Source organism: Kogia breviceps, chromosome 11 (assembly GCF_026419965.1).
Source record: "Kogia breviceps isolate mKogBre1 chromosome 11, mKogBre1 haplotype 1, whole genome shotgun sequence".
NCBI classification, from domain to species: domain Eukaryota; kingdom Metazoa; phylum Chordata; class Mammalia; order Artiodactyla; family Physeteridae; genus Kogia; species Kogia breviceps.
In genome coordinates this window covers 58,780,276-58,798,042 of record NC_081320.1, presented here as the reverse complement: position 1 = coordinate 58,798,042, position 17,767 = coordinate 58,780,276, and the positions used below count along the sequence as shown (strand labels likewise).

The 17,767-nt window shown below is 37.5% G+C and overlaps 1 protein-coding gene and 1 pseudogene across 2 annotated transcripts in view; both read right to left on the bottom strand.

The window, feature by feature from the left end:
- Positions 1–17,767, bottom strand: part of PSME4 (proteasome activator subunit 4) — a 102,236-nt gene that overhangs the window by 84,111 nt on the left and 358 nt on the right. The gene's annotated exons all lie outside the window — the stretch shown is intronic.
- On the bottom strand, positions 24–17,619 carry LOC131765723 (acyl carrier protein, mitochondrial pseudogene; annotated as a pseudogene).

The following is a 17,767-nucleotide window of genomic DNA, read 5'->3' as shown; positions in this document are numbered from 1 at the left end:
GTGAAGAAAAGTGGTCTGAAATTTTATTCATATACCTCCTCCTTATCTGCAATGTAATCTACAGTTTCTTGTGAGCACATTAACTTCTCCACATCTAGATCAGGAATTTCAAACCCAAATTCGTCTTCCATGGCCATGATAATCTCCACTTGGTCCATACTGTCTAAGCCCAGGTCCTTCACAAAATGGGAATTTACTAAGAGTTTTTCTGGGTCAGTCTAGTCATAGAGTTTCAAGAGTAAAGAACACGGTCCTTGATTCCCTCTAATGTCAAAGGGGGTGCGTCCCTATACTGGTGGCACAGCTGTGCAACTTCGCCTGGAACCTGCGCAAGTACCGAAGCCGGCTGCGGAGCCCCAGGCCTCATCCGGGCTCCCGAGGGGAACAGGGTGGTGCTGAGCGGCAGGGCCGCGGCCAGCGTGGGGAGCCTGGGAAGCAGCGCGAATGCCGCGGGCAGTCGGAGGACACAGGTACAAAGGACACGAGCCGCCAATGGCTACGCCAACCCAGGATGCACGGCACTGAAGTGTTACCTCTCGATGGTCAAACTACTTCATGTTCTTCTATATACCTCTGTTCATTCAAACTCTTCTAAAGTAAACAGGCATTATTTATTATAATTAAAATTAACACGTAAAAACATTTCATATCAACCTCTGTTGTATGTTTAAAATAGGTAATCAGTATTTCTGCATTTCTACTATTATCTTAATTTAAAAATCGACTAAAGTCCTACTTAAAAGAGCACAGAACAATGAGATATCATCTCACACCGGCCAGATTGGCCATCATCAAAAACTCTAGAAACAATAAATGCTGGAGAGGGTGTGGAGAAAAGGGAACACTCTTGCACTGCTGGTGGGAATGTAAAATGATAGAGCCACTATGGAGAACAGTATGGAGGTTCCTTAAAAAACTACAAATAGAACTACCATATGACCCAGCAATCCCACTACTGGGCATATACCCTGAGAAAACCATAATTCAAAAAGAGTCATGTACCAAAATGTTTATTGCAGCTCTATTTACGATAGCCAGGACATGGAAGCAACCTAAGTGTCCATCAACAGATGAATGGATAAGGAAGATGTGGCACATATATACAATGGAATATTACTCAGCCATAAAAAGAAATGAAACTGAGTTATTTGTAATGAGGTGGATAGACCTGGAATCTGTCATACAGAGTGAAGTAAGTCAGAAGGACAAAAACAAATACCATATGCTAACACATATATATGGAATCTAAAAAAAAAAAAAAAAAAAAAAAAAAAATGTCATGAAGAGATTAGTGGTAGGATGGGAATAAATCACAGACCTACTAGAGCATGGACTTGAGGATATGGGGAGGGGGAAGGGTAAGCTGTGACGATGTGAGAGAGTGGCAGGGACATATACACACTACCAAATGTAAATTAGATAGCTAGTGGGAAGCTACAGCATAGCACAGGGAGTTCACCTCTGTACTTAGTGACCACCTAGAGGGGTGGGATAGGGAGGGTGGGAGGGAGGGTGACAAAAGAGGGAAGAGTTATGGGAACATATGTATATGTATAACTGATTCACTTTGTTGTAAAAGAGAAACTAACACACTATTGTAAAACAGTTATACTCAAATAAAGATGTTAAAAAAAAAAAACACTTAAGCTGAATAAATATTTAAACTTTAGTGTAAAAAAAAAAATAAAATAAAATAAAATTATAACACTCTTCACCCAGGCAAAAAAAAAAAAAAAAAAGAGCACAGAAGGGATCCCCTCGCAGTCCAGTGTCTAGAATGCTGGTGCTTTCACTGCTGTGACCCGGGTTCAATTCCTGGTGGGGGAACTAAGATCCCACAAGCTGTGCAGTGGCAAAAAAAATAAAAAATAAAGAGCATAGGAGTCAAGTTGTATAGGTCTCTCTAGCCAAAAATGAAACCATGAAATCACAATAATTAACTACAATGTATGTTTAAATTCGCTAAGCTCATGAAGAATAAAAGGTATCACCATTTTGCAATATCTAACAGATATAGGACAGTTACTAACATCACCAAAAGAGAAAATCAGGGATTACACATCTCCTGATAAAATTATAAAATACTGACTATTATACAGTCTTGAAAAAGAAAATGAAACTTTATGTCCTGAATAGCAGCAACAAAATCAATTACTGTCTTTACCACTTCAATCTGACTTCCACTAAAGGTAATTAGAATTATGTAATTAATAAAGCTGACTTTACAAGATACAAATAAAAATTGTGAGCCTACAGAAACTATGCCCTCTTTTCAATTTTTTGTGGGACACCTATAAAAACTGGTTGTAAAATAGGCCACAGAGAAAATCTTACTTAATTCTAACATGTGAATATTATACTAGCCAAGTAGTCTGATTATAATAAAATGTAAATTAGAAAATATTAACCAAGTATAATAAAAAGAAACCAAATCATTTAAAAGCATGCATATGGGGATTTCCCTGGGGTGCAGTGGTTAAGAATTCACCTGCCAATGCAGGGGACACAGGTTCCAGCCCTGGTCCACGAGGATCCCACATGCCATGGAGCAACAAAGCCAGTGCATCACAACTACTGAGCCTGAGCTCTAAAGCCTGCAAGCCACAACTACTGAGCCTGAGTGCCACAACTACTGAAGCCCACATGCCTAGTGCTCCACAAGAGAAGCCACCGTTACGAGAAGCCCAAGCACCACAAAGAGTAGCCCCCGCTCACCACAACTAGAGAAAGCCCGCGCGCAGCAACGAAGACACAACACAGCCAAAAAAAGTTTTTTTAATTAAAAAAAAAAAATGCCAATACAGCTTCTCACTGCTAGAAACAGTAAGTGAACAGACAAAATGCAGGGTTTTCTCATAAACCCACCTCTCCTCTTTTCACTCAATTACCTATTTATTCAAAAAGCATTCCTAGGGCTTCCCTGGTGGCACAGTGGTTGAGAGTCTGCCTGCCGATGCAGGGGACGCGGGCTTGTGCCCGGGTCCGGGAGGATCCCACATGCCGCGGAGTGGCTGGGCCCGTGAGCCATGGCCGCTGAGGCTGTGCGTCCGGAGCCGATGCTCCGCGACAGGAGAGGCCACAGCAGTGAGAGGCCCGCGTATCGCAAAAAAAAAAAAAAAACCCCAACAAAAAGCATTTCTAGAGCAAATGAAATGTACAGCACAAGAGTATGATCCAAATAGTTCCTTTAGGCTAAGAACTCACAATCAGATGTGAGGAGACATGTACTCAGAAAACTAGGTAATATACTGAAGGAGGGGAATAAATGCAGTTTTATCAGAGTTTTGTGATTCTTTTTTTTTTTTTAACAAAGTTTCATCATACATAAGTGATTATTGAACCGAATCTTGAAAGAATAGAGAGGTATCATGACTCTGAATAGGAAACTCAAGGTTAAGATAATCTGAGCATTTGGGGGAAGAGGCGGCAAGAGGCACAAAAGACAGCTCTAGGTAGAGGAACACAGAGAGAACAGCACTGTGACAAGAAGACACAGCCAAAAGAACACTGCTTGTTCTATTTCCCCTCTAAAAAGTCAAACTGAGGATCAAAAAAAGTGGATAGACCATCACAAACAATGGGATTTCCCTGGCGGTCCAGTGGTTAAGACTCTGCCCTTCCAATGCAGTGGGCGGGGGTTGGATCCCTGGTCGGGGAACTAAGATCCCACTTGCAGCACAGTGGGGCCAAAACAACAACAAACAAACAAACATGGCTGCTGGTTCGAACGATGGGAACAAAGGTGTTATATAAAGTGGAGGATGTCTTATGTTTCCATGCTAACTTGTTTTGCAACTCAGAACATTATAATCAACTCTGGATAGACAGAATATTTATGGATTTCAATATAGTAGCCAAGCAAGCAGGAACAGCATGATTCTACAAGTTTGCTGAGAATTCAAACTGCTCTATGTCAGTCCCTTGGGCAAGTCATTTAACCTTCCAGGCATTTGTAAAACCTAGGTTTTCTCACAAGGCTATGGTGATGGATAATTGATTAATGTGCATGAAAGACACTGTTCTAGACACTGTTCTCAATTTATGTTCTTTAATTACTTATGAGGCTAAGTATACCTTAAGATATTTGCCTTTAAAAAAATACAAAAAAAAAATGGTCAACCCAGAGGATAAACAATGAGTTAAGTGATGGATAGTAAGACAATGTTCCTTCAGTATCTGTATCTAGCCATGCTGGAAATCTGTGGATGGTCCCATAAACCTATACATTTTCTTTTTTATTTTTTTTAAAACTAACTATAAGTCACATCCTTGAGACTTGAGAGGAAAATATTATTGGTGGGGGAGATTATTATTATTTTATCAGGGAAGCAATATATACTTATTTAAATGGTTCAAACAGTACACCAAGCATACAAATTTGAAACTGTTGTCTACGACTGTTAACAGCCTGTATAGTATCCTTCTAGACTTTATTTATATACAAATGTACATACGTATATACTTTATAAAAACATAAATGTGACGATACTATAGATATTATTTACCACTTATTTTTTTCACTTAATAGAAGTCAAGACACTGTTCAATATCTATAAATATGGATTGGCCATATTCTTTTTAATAGCTATCTAATATTCCATTATAAAAATAATGATTTCCTCAATCTTTTTTTAGGCATTTATGTTATTCTTGTTATTTTTTAAAATTACAAATAATATTTAGTAGGTATCTTTGTATTTACATGTTTACACAAGTGTACAAGCATACTGAACAATGAATTCCTAGCTTAAATTGTTTGACACATTGGTGGGGAATACAAAAAAACAGAAAATAAGACTTAGGTTCAAATTCATTACAGAAATTAATCTCATCCTGAAGCACTGAGTATAAAATGGAATTGGAATGGTATTTTTGCCTGCCTGAGAGGAAAATACTCTTGATGTCCCAATCAAAAGTGCTATCGTTGTCCTCTCTGCCCCTTATAGCTCGTACCAAACTTGAGTATTTTTCACATTCTATCTCACACTATAGTTATGTATGTAATACATTATTCTATTTATTTAGCTGACTGAAATCTACATGGTGGCAGGGACCATGCCTCTGTACCTATTTAACCTTCGGCTCTAACCAGAGATGAAACAAGGTGAACATTGAGAAATGTTTTCTCAACTGATTGAATGTACAAGTATACCTTGAGAAATACAGTGACATAAGTAATTACAAACAGCTCATCAGGGCTAGTTCTATTTAAAAAAAAAAAAAACACCTTCAAACTAACAATAAATATTTGACCAAATTAAACAAACTGACTTTAAAACACTGAGAGTAGGTTTCCAAAACACTGAAAACCAGATGTATCATCTTTACCAAGTGTAGTACTTCTGATGGAAGGCACTAAACAAGGAGATCTGCGGTCTATACTTCTCTTTACCCCCATCCACCACAGGCTGAACAACACAAGAGTTCCAGCATATTGTATGTCAGTTATAGCCTTTATGACTTACTAAAATTGACAGAACAATTTCTAGAGTAATAAAGTCATTCAATATTAACACCTAATGATGCCTCTGTTCTTTTCCCAGTTGCTTCTCTGTTAAGGCATGGATAAGGGGTATTCATTTCTTGAAATGCTTTACTGAGTATCCATTAAGGGCCAGACACAGCAACAGGCAATGGAAACATAAAACAAGTAACAAAGAGCCCTAGAGCATGCAGCCTAGAGAGAGAGACAGACAACTGATTATTTCAATAAGTTAAAGTCTGAGTAAAGACTTTAACACTTGTGCTCAATTTGCCCCATCTCTGTTCCCACACATTAAATGGCTTTCTCCAAATTCCTCCGTACCTAACCAAATCCTATCTCAAAGCGCAGCTGCCATGTCTCCTTCACTGGTAGTCTTCCCAGGCAACACAGCCCGGGGAGCTTTCCTCATTCTGGACACATGGTTAAGAGCAACAGCCCTATGTTCAGCAGGGAAATGGGCTGTTACATAACCTCACTAAGACTCATTTCTTCAATGGTAAAATTGGGATAATAAACGTACCTACAGTTAAATGTTTGTGAAAATCAAATGAAATAATGAATATAAAGCCCTTAGCATAGTGCTGGCACATTCTGAGCCCTCAACAAATGGTGGGTAGTATCTATACCACTCATTTAACAATCTATGAATGCTCTCTTGTAAAATACCTCTGGTTACTGATATTTTTAAACTGCTGCAACTTTTTGTTTCCATCTCTTGTACCTTTATAGCTCAATAAGTAGATGTGGATTATATATCTGTGGTACTGAAAGAAACCTGTAAAATCAGTAGCTTTCAAATTTTTTTGGCCACAACCCACAGTAATAAATATTTAATACACTATACACAAAAACATATGTATAACTGAACTGGTGAACTGTATAGTTCACCCTTATTACTTCCAAATTCACTCTAATAATGTTAGTCTCATTCAACAAATCAAACCAAACGAAACCACACCCAAACTGATCAAGACCTACTAAACTGATTTCACAACACTTAGGTCATAACTGAAAACTTGGAAAATTCTCTATAAACACTTATAAATGAACATACAGATGAAATATTATGAGACACTCCAGACAAACAAACAAAAACAACCAAAACACAAAGTGAAAAGGTCTTGGATATTTGTTAAATTTTGAGAGTTTTTCTTTTAAATCACACTTTTTTTAAAAGTCTTTATTGAATTTGTTACAATATTGCTTCTGTTTTATTATATTTTGGTTTTTGGGCTGCAAGGCATATGGGATCTTAGCTCCCCCACCAAGGAGCGAACCTGTACCCCATGCATTGGAAGGCGAAGTCTTAACCGCAGGACTGCCAGCAAAGTCCCTAAATCACATTTCTAAATAATTACTGAACTATTAAATACCAACTTTTCTCCTGCCATTCACAAATCAGGGACCTCTGTTTGTTATATGTTGACAGAAATTTGACAACATTTTATTAACTAGGATCTCTGGAAGTAACCTACCTTCCCTTAGAACACAAGCTATGCCAACTAAGCTCTTCAGGAATCTGTCCAAAATATAAGCACTCACATGCATTCATAAAATTTCTTGCTCTAAAAGCTTCTACTTCATCCTTGGCTTAAAAAAGAAAACTGTCATATAGAGAACAAAGTAGTGGTTACCAGTGGGGAAAGGGAAGGGGGAAGGGCAACATAGGGATAGGGGATTAAGAGGCACAAACTATTAATTATAAAATAAGCTACAAGGACATATTGTACAACACAGGGAATATAGCCAATATTTTATAATAACTATACATGGAGCACAACCTTTAAAAATTGTGAATAATTATCTTGTACACCTGTAACATATATCATACATCAACTATTCTTCAATGAAAAAAATAAAGGAACAAGGCAAAAAGAAAATTGTCAACATCAACAGACGAATGGATAAAGAAGATGTGGTACATATATACAATGGAATATTACTCAGCCATAAAAAGGAACGAAATTGGGTCATATGTAGAGACGTGGATGGATCTAGAGACTGTCATACAGAGTGAAGTAAGTCAGAAAGAGGAAAATAAATATCGTATATTAACGCATGTATGTGGAACCTAGAAAAATGTTACAGATGAACCTCTTTGCAGGGCAGAAATACAGACACAGATGTAGAGAACAAACGTATGGACACCAAGGGGGGAAAGTGGTGGGGGGATGGGTTGAATTGGGAGATTGGGATTGACATATATACATTAATATGTAGAAAATGGATAACTAATAAGAACTTGCTGTATAAAAAATAAATTTAATTTAATTTAAAGAAAAACAAAATCGTCATAAAATGAAATGAAACACCCACACTTAACAGTCCAAAGATTACTAACACACTCTACTTAGACTGCCTACCATTAGAAGATTATAAAGCATTTTTTGAAATAGAAACAAAGAAAACAACAGCAAAGATCAATAAAACTAAAAGCCGGTTTTCTTTGAGAAGATAAACAAAATTGATAAACCATTAGCCAGACTCATCAAGAGGGAGGGGACTCAAATAAATAAAATTAGAAATGAAAAAGGAGAAGTTACAACAAGCACCACAGAAATACAAAGCATCCTAAGAGAATACTACAAGCAACTCTATGCCAATAAAATGGACAACCTAGAAGAAATGGACAAATTCTTAGAAAGGTAAAATCTTCCAAGACTGAACCAGAAAGAAACAGAAAATATGAGCAGAACAAACACAAGTAATGAAATTGAAACTGTGATAAAAATCTTCCAACAAACAAAAGTCCAGGACCAGGTGTCTTCACAGGTGAATTCCACCAAATATTTAGAGAAGAGCTAACACCCACCCTTCTCAAACTCTTCCAAAAATTGCAGAGGAAGGAAAACTCCCAAACTCATTCTCTGAGGCTACCATCACCCTGATATGAAAACCAGACAAAGATACTACAAAAAAAGAAAATTACAAACCAATATCACTAATGAATATAGATACAAAAATCCTCAACAAAATACTAGCAAAGAGAATCCAACAACACATTAAAAGGTTCATACACCATGGTCAAGTGGGATTTATCCCAGGGATGCAAGGATTCTTCAATATATGCAAATCAATCAACATGATACACCATATTAACAAACTGAAGAATAAAAAACGTATGGTCATCTCAATAGATGCAGAAAAAGCTTTTCACAAAATTCAACACCCATTTATGATAAAAACTCTCCAGAAAGTGGGCATAGAGGGAAACGACCTCAACATAATAAAGGTCATATACAACAAACCCACAGCAAACATCATTCTCAATAGTGAAAAACTGAAAGCATTTCCTCCAAGATCAGGAGCAAGACAAGGATGTCCACTCTCGCCACTATCATTCAACATAGTTTTGGAAGTCCTAGCCATGGCAATCAGAGAAGAAAAAGAAATAAAAGGAATATAAATTGGAAAGGAAGAAGTAAAACTGTCACTGTTTGCAGATGACATGATACTATACATGAGAATCCTAAAGATGCCACCAGGAATCTACTAGAGCTAATCTAAGAATTGGGTAAAGTTGTAGGACACAAAATTAATGCACAGAAATCTCTTGCATTCCTATACACTAATGATGAAAAATCTGAAACAAACCTACCAAGGGAGACAAAAGACCTGTTGCAGAAAACTATAAGACACTAATGAAAGAAATCAAAGGGGACACAAACAGATGTAGAGATATACCACGTTCTTGGATTGGAAGAATCAATATTGTGAAAATGACTATACTACCCAAAGTAATCTACAGGTTCAGTGCAATCCCTATCAAATTACCAATGGCATTTTTTACAGAACTAGAACAAAAGTTCTTAAAATTTGTATGGAGACACAAAAGACCCCGAATAGCCAAAGCAGTCTTGAAGGAAAAAAATGGAGCTGGAGGAATCAGGCTCTCCAACTTCAGACTATACTACAAAGCTACAGTAATCAAGACACTATGGTAGTGGCACAAAAACAGAAATATAAATCAATGGAACAGGACAGAAAGCCCAGAGATAAACCCACGTACCTAAGGTCAACTAATCCATGACAAAGGAGGCAAGGATATACAATGGAGGAAAGACAGTCTCTTCAATAAGTGGTGCTGGGAAAACTGGACAGCTACATGTAAAAGAATGAAATTAGAACACTCCCTAGCTCCATACACAAAAATAAACTCAAAATGGATTAGAGACCTAAATATAAGACCGGACACTATAAAACTCTTAGAGGAAAACACAGGAAGAACACTCTTTGACATAAATCACAGCAAGATCTTTTTTGATCCACCTCCTAGAATAATGGGAATAAAAACAAAAATAAACAAATGGGACCTAATGAAATTTAAAAGCTTTTGCAAAGCAAAGGAAACTACAAACAAGATGAAAAGACAACCCTCAGAATGAGAGAAAATATTTGCAAACGAAGCAACAGAAAAAGGATTAATCTCCAAAATATATAAACAGCTCATGCAGCTCAATATTAAAAAAACAAACAACCCAATCCAAAAATGGGCACAAGACCTAAATAGACATTTCTCCAAAGCAGACATACAGATGGCCAAGAAGCACATGAAAAGCTGCTCAACGTCACTAATTATTAGAGAAATGCAAATCAAAACTACAATGAGAAAAAAATAAAAAAAATAAAAAAAACTACAATGAGGTATCACCTCATACCAGTTAGAATGGGCATCATCAGAAAATCTACAAACAACAAATGCTGGAGAGGGTGTGGAGAAAAGGGAACCCTCTGGCACTGTTGGTGGGAATGTAAATGGATACAGCCACTATGGAGAACAGTATGGAGGTTCCTTAAAAAAGTAAAAATAGAATTACCATATGACCCAGCAATCCCACTACTGGGCATATACCCAGAGAAAACCATAATTCAAAAAGACACACGCACCCCAATGTTCACTGCAGCACTATTTACAATAGCCAGCTCATGGAAGCAACCTAAATGCCCATCTACAGATGAATGGATAAAGAAGATGTGGTACATATATACAATGGAATATTACTCAGCCATAAAAAGCAACAAATTGGGTCATTTGTAGAGACGTGGATGGATCTAGAGACTGTCATACGGAGTGAAGTAAGTCAGAAAGAGGAAAATAAATATCGTATATTAACGCATGTATGTGGAACCTAGAAAAATGGTACAGGTGAACCGGTTTGCAGGGCAGAAATAGAGACATAGATGTAGGGAATAAACATATGGACACCAAGGAGGCAAAGTGGCGGGGGGTGGTGGAGGTGGGGAGTAATGAATTGGGCGATTGGGATTGACATGCATACATTGATGTGTACAAAATGGATAACTAGGGCTTCCCTGGTGGCGCAGTGGTTGAGAATCCGCCTGCCAATGCAGGGGACACGGGTTCGTGCCCCGGTCCGGGAAGATCCCACATGCCGCGGAGCGGCTGGGCGCGTGAGCCATGGCCAGTGAGCCTGCGCGTCCGGAGTCTGTGCTCCGCAACGGGAGAGGCCACAACAGTGAGAGGCCCACGTACCACAAAAAAAAAAAAAAAAAAAAAAAAAAATGGATAACTAATAAGAACCTGCTATATATAAAAAAAAATTTAAAAAGTCTATGTGTTTGAACAAAAGATTATAAAGCATTTTTAATAATATTTTAAGCAACCTCCAACTTACTTGAACTAAAATACTACTCTCAAACCCATTTCACAGCCACAATGGTGTTAAGTTTTTTCTTAGAAAGGGAAAAAGCCTTTATTATATTTTTTAACTCTAAAATTTAGGGTCTGGGTGTTACGAATAAAGCCAAATTAGCATAAAAAGGTAATGACCACTACCAAAATTTTATGGTTCATCTATCAAAAAATTGTAGTAATGATATTCTAAATTTTTAAACACTAAATATTTAACAATAACAATGACAGATTTATTTTTAAATGAAAATTTCAAACTCCCTGATGGAACCCAAATAATCTGCTCTCTTCTCTAATTAACTTTGTTAAACCTCACTCCCCATACCCTCTCTCTTTGGGTTATGAAACACACCATTCTCTTCCTCAACCAAGATGCTCCTTCCTTCTTCTTTGGTTAAATATACATTTTCTTTTGAACCCAGTATTAAAACAGATCTCACCCCAAATTCGTTTTCTCCATTTTGACTGTAAAAGTAACAATTCTTCAGAAACTGCATAATGCTTTAGTTTACAAGGAACAAAAAAGTTAATTCTAATATTACTGGGTACCTATGAATGTATATACTGCTGCACTAAATGCTGTGGGTGCAGGGAAGGAGAAGTAAATATGGAAGACTCTGACCCCAAGAAAGCTCACAGTAGAGAGAAGATAGGTACACAAGGAATACCAAAGCATGAATAAGGGATCAAGAGAGTGCACTAAAAGGGAAGAAATGCTGAGCACAGGCCGAATATGGAAGTAGCCAACTTCAGGATTCCAAATGGGAATATTTATAGTATGTGCTGCTTTTAAAATTCCAGTGGCCAGTATCAATGAATATAGAGGATTTTTGTTGTTTTTTTGCTTGCTGTTGCTTTTATAACCATGTCTCAGCTTGCTTTTCACACAGTACAAATGAGATTTTGGTCTAAATTCTCTACAAACGTTAGAGGAAACACATATTTGAATTTTATATTAAAAAATGTGGGAGGTGGAGAGGAAGATTCACTAGAAATGAGTCTCACTTAATAGGAAAAAAAAAAAGGTAACTCCCAGGTTCTACAATGAGAACTGGTTTAGAAGTTGTGTACTTAGTTACTAATAAATAAGGGTCCCTTAAAAAACGTTAGTGATTTGCCTCTGTTTCACTTCAATTAAGAACACACACTTCAAAGACAATTTGATTTTATAAACACTTCATCAATAAATTGTTTTTAAGTAATACATTCAGATCTCAAAAGAAAAACACATGGTACTGTTTTACTGTTTTCTAACTGCCTTTCTCCATGCCTCAATGTAGGGCATTAAAACACACCAGTCAGAGTGAGAATTTTTTTTAAGTAATGTGCTTAGCATTCAGATTTCCTTCCCCCAAATTTCTTGATGGAGTTACGTCTTGCTTGCTCTGTCCTAAATGAACAAAAATGTGCACTAAGAGAAAAAGAACACTCTGGAACTTCCCTGGAGGGTGGAATTCTTTCACTGACATATCCCAAGTGACACAAACAGTGCCCATCCCATACAAGGCACTCACAAAATAATTTGTTCAAAGAAGACTCCTGTCTCTACTACTTTGCATCAAGCTGTGTATTAACCCATGAACCTCAGTGTCTTCAATGTTAAAATAGAGATAATTCAAGGGAGTCCTTGTTATCCCAGGATTGATTCTATGTCTCCAAAGTTAAGAGGGGAAGAAAAAGATGTCATAATATGAAAATATTCATTAATGAGCTATTTCTTTTATCTCTGTCCATGAGGTCTGTTTATAGTGAACCTTAGACAAAACAATGCAAATGAAATGGAAACTCAGGAGTAAAATTACAAATTCTGCAAAGAAGTCAACTTCATGAGGTTGATCAAAGTAATACTGTTACTCTTTTAGGTTTGATAATGATATTGGCATGGACTTTTTGTTTAATTCCTTTTCACTTAAAGATATATACTGGAAACATTTATGAATGAAGAATATGCTTCGGAAAAAAAATGGTTGAAGGGGGTGGTGGTAGGAGACACCTAATTAATTGGCCATGAGTTGGTAACTGTTGAACATGGGTGATGGGTACACCCAGGTTCATTATATTATTCTTTCCTCTCCTATATATGTTTGACATTTTCCATAATAAAAAAATATTTAAAGCAAAGAAAAAAGTTAGAAAACTATTCACATCAGAATCACACATATAGTCAATGACAAATGAGACTCAGGCAGAAAGAGCCAGTTAACTAGTAAAGAGAAAACTGACAAGGTGTTTTAAAAGAAAGAGTAAGAGACATCCCTGGAAAATGGGAAGAGCCTCAAATATTTAAAAAAATATACGTTTGACATTGCTATGAAAAATCAAACGTGTGTATGTGTAGCGGCAGGGGGTATATGAGAACTCTTTGTACTTTTTGCTCAATTTTGCTCCGAACCTAAAGCTACTCTAAAAAATAGTATGTTAGTTTAAACAAAACAAAAAAACAAACAAAAAAGAGTGAAAGATAACTTACTGTGCTGTTATACAACTTTATCAGAAAAATTTGTCTCTCCAAAATCAATCAATTCATGTATTTTGTTTTTTCCTATGTAAAATCAACTTTCTCCCTACAAAATTTTGGGTCCTGTTTTGAGTGTGGCCACTTAAATAACAGAGACAAACCTTTTCTACTACTTTGTCTAACTGGCTCTCACTGACGAATGTGGCAATTTGTCAAGATTTTGAGATTCTTTTACAAATAAAAAGCTTATCTTTATTGTGTACTTCACAATTTCAGTACTCACATATTACTCTATTAAGTATATCATGTTAACAGACAAGATTAACACTGAGATTTAGTGGTTAGCATTTTCTTCTTTCTTCTCTAACATAGAAATGATATGGATTTGGGTGCTCCTGTGGTCACATATTGCTTTCCACAAGAGGAGGTTAGTGTATTTGATAATGTATATCTTGACTAAACAAGTTTCCAGTGGTTGTATAATCTAATTAAATACATTATGTGGTTTAATCCAATTCCTATCAAGTAAGGCCACATAATATTCTTAATAATAATTAAACAAGGGAGCTATAGTTTAATTAGCAAATTAATCATTAGCAAATGATTCCTCAGTATAACACAATCATTTCATTCTACATTATAATACAATTATTTCATTCACAGCAGAGAATATAACATTTTCACTGAAACAAAGCATCTAAATTTGCTTCATAATACTCCAAACACACACTTCACTAAAATCAAAATTCTGCTTTAAAAAAAAACACAAAAGAAAGAAATGATCTAATTTTAAGATTCTGCTTTTAAGGTTTGTGTTTGGGCTTCCCTGGTGGCGCAGTGGTTGAGAATCCGCCTGCCAATGCAGGGGGCACGCGTTCGTGCCCCGGTCTGGGAAGATCCCACGTGCCGAGGAGTGGCTGGGCCCCTGAGCCATGGCCGCTGAGCCTGCGCGTCCAGAGCCTGTGCTCCGCAACGGGAGAGGCCACAACAGTGAGAGGCCCGCGTACTGCAAAAAGATTTGTATTTAAGATTTTTGCTTTTATGAAACAATTCCCTGCTACGTTTTAGGTTTGAAAAACCATGCATAGTTTACACTCCCACTCTCCAAAAGAGGACTCTAAAGCTAAGAGAGGTTAAGCAAGACCAAGATGATAAGAGTGGCAACACCACGTACAGATAAACTTCTTCTGACTAGACCTCACTGCCTCTCATGAAAGGTCCAGAAGGACAAGGGAGAAAAAGCGGAACTTCAAGATTACCTTTCTTCAACTCCTTTCATTCTCTACATGGGCCATACCAGTTTTACAGATGCCTTTCACTCAGGGTCCAAGAGCTGTCTTAACTGCTGTTTTTCAAAGACCATTTAGTTTGTGCCTCTCTTCTCTAATTTGTTTCCTTGCTTCTTAAAAACTAGTCTCGTGATGTATGATGCCACACAATCTCACTTCAACAGGCAGTACTAATACTTTAAGCTCTCTGTACAAGAGAGCTTGTATCATATCACAGGGCCAATTTTTAAACTACACAGAAATAACCTTTCTTCACAGAGATCTGCTAAACAGACCTGCAAGTCTTGAGATAGATTAAAAGATAATTATAACCATCAAAATGAGATAAAAAGTTAAAAAAAAAAAGGTGGGGGGGTGGTTTCTTGAGTATCTCCTAAACCAGAACTCTACCCAGTCCTGTGACACCCAGATTAGGAATGTATACTTCTGGTCGGGGATCCAGTCCCAGTGTCTCTGAACAGCATTTACATTCTGGTCTTCTTTAGGAATGCACTTGATCTGTGCAACTATTTCCAGTAGTTTACAAACTTATCAAACAGTCCTTGGAGAAAGATACACACTGGCTTATCTGAGGCTCTACAGAATAAAAAATAAAATCATAAAATAACAGAGCAGGAGTGTTTCTCAGGAATTATTTAGTCCAACTCCCTCATTTCTCTCACAAGTATACTGAAACACATGATTAAAGTAACTTGCCCACAGTCACAGAGCTAGTGGGAGAAATTAATTTTATTTTCATTACTACTTTCCATTCTTCTACAAAATACTAAGTATGATCACTACTATGGTAACTGAGAGCTATCACTACATGTTTTGGCATCATTTAGATGTAAACTTGTGCAACACACACAAGGCTTAAAAACAACAAGCACAACTATAAACAGGTCACCTTAGCATGACTTAGGAGAAAAAATACACCCAAGATCACAACATGTCCCACCAAGTTCAAAATGTCTCATAGCGTAATCCCAAGAATCAGCTTGCAGCATTTAACCACCGTTCCAAAATAAAATTCTATCTGATAGCATTTCTTGCTGGTTACTTAGATATAAATGGTTTGACGTTCATAGGTTATAAAGCTGTGTAACTGCAATCTTGCCCTAAACATCAAGGACTGTCTCCACTGTATTTTTAGCCCTTTCTAAGTAAAGATACTTATACCTAAAAGCCCAAAATAATAAACCTCCAGGTGTTAATTTGCCAAGCTTAGTTACAATAAAAATGTCAGAAAAGTGCTTAACTATGCCTGTGTAGATTCTCCATTAATAAATCCAAACCAGATATGAATTCACACACTGGTTTATTTATATATTGTGCATCTAAAAGGGGCTGTTTGTGTCCCCCCAAACGGTTATTTTCTGAAAAATCTACTCTAAGTGATTAAAATGAGGAATTACTGGAACTGACAAAGTAACTTTATTTTTACTGTGCCCAAGTAACACAAAAACCTAGAAGGCTCACTTGAAAAAATTGTGTGGATTTTAATAATTTATAAAACATTCTTCTGTTTTAACCAAAAGTGGTTCTTCTCCCTGTTGCACTTCTTTTTTCCCAAGTCTCCTATGGATCCTAACACCACAAACTTCTTCAAGCTCTAATCGAGAGGAGAGCTGTTAACCTTGACATAAATATGGTCACTCTTTGAAAAGGGCAAATTAAGCATTTGAGTTTTGCTCTTTAATTAAAAAGGTAATTAGTGCTACCACCAGCGACAACTGGAGATGAGAAATTTGTCAGAGGTTCCCTAATAAGTGGCAGATAAGAATCATCCTGTGAGGAAATGTAAAAAAGACGACTGCATTACAAAACCCTGAGTCATCACCCAGTTCACTCAGCAGATTTGGGTAAACATTAGATAAGTGATTTATGTCTTGTGTGTTCAGCCACCCATACCGACATGCATGAACATACAATGTTACCAGATTTTATGTATAGCCAACCAAACAAGATACAGCAAAATTCTCTTTTAAAAAAGTTCTTCTGACACAGTGAAGATGCCCATCTAGCAAGTATGTCCCTAACCTTTCCCCCAACTGTACTTTACTTGGTTTCCCCTAATTTTAGTGGCACTGTAGTTTGCAGCCAGTTTTTAGCAAAAAAAAAAAAAAAAAAAAAGGTTACAAAAGAAGAATAGAACAACTGAGATTGATTTAGGTAATCTAAATTCATTTGAGCAGCTCAAAAATTAACACAAGTCCGATACTAATAACGCCCAGGACAACTTGACAGCTTCCTTCTCTGTTTTCCTTAGTATGTCACATTTCCTTTGGAAATGTCATAAAAGGAGCAACATACACTTTCCCGAGGTTCTAAGACTCAACATTCTCAACATTGACGTCTAGTACACAGCCCAAGAGTGCGCTGAGGGCTGATTTTAAAACAGTCTTTTCAATCAAATCCACAAAGACTGAGAAGGCCCAAAAAAGCAGAACATAGAAGTTCCCTACGGCCTCCTTCCCATTCAGAAAGTTACTAGACGCGAACTGAGGGATAGGAAGAGGCAGGGACCATAAGGGAAGGAAAAACTGGAGTCAACACCAGGAAAAGTCAAGAGTTGTTCGCCCAAAGACGAATCCTCTCTGCTCCCTCCCGCCACCGGCAAAGGTCCAAGGAGGACCCCTGGGCGCCCGCTCCTTTCTTTCCCTGCGGGTCCGGTGCCCTCACGCTCCCCCAGGCCCCGAATGTCGGAAGACAACCACCCGAAACCTTGGGGAGAAACAGCTGCGAAGGACATAGAGGACTAGTGAGAACCAGGGAGATCCCGTAAGAAAGTGTTAGAGAGGAAGCTTGAGTGCTTCCCAGGCTTCGGTCGCGACCCTGGGATTACTGCACAGAAACGATCCGCCCGAACCGGGGCAGAGTTGAGGGTCCAGCGGTCCGGT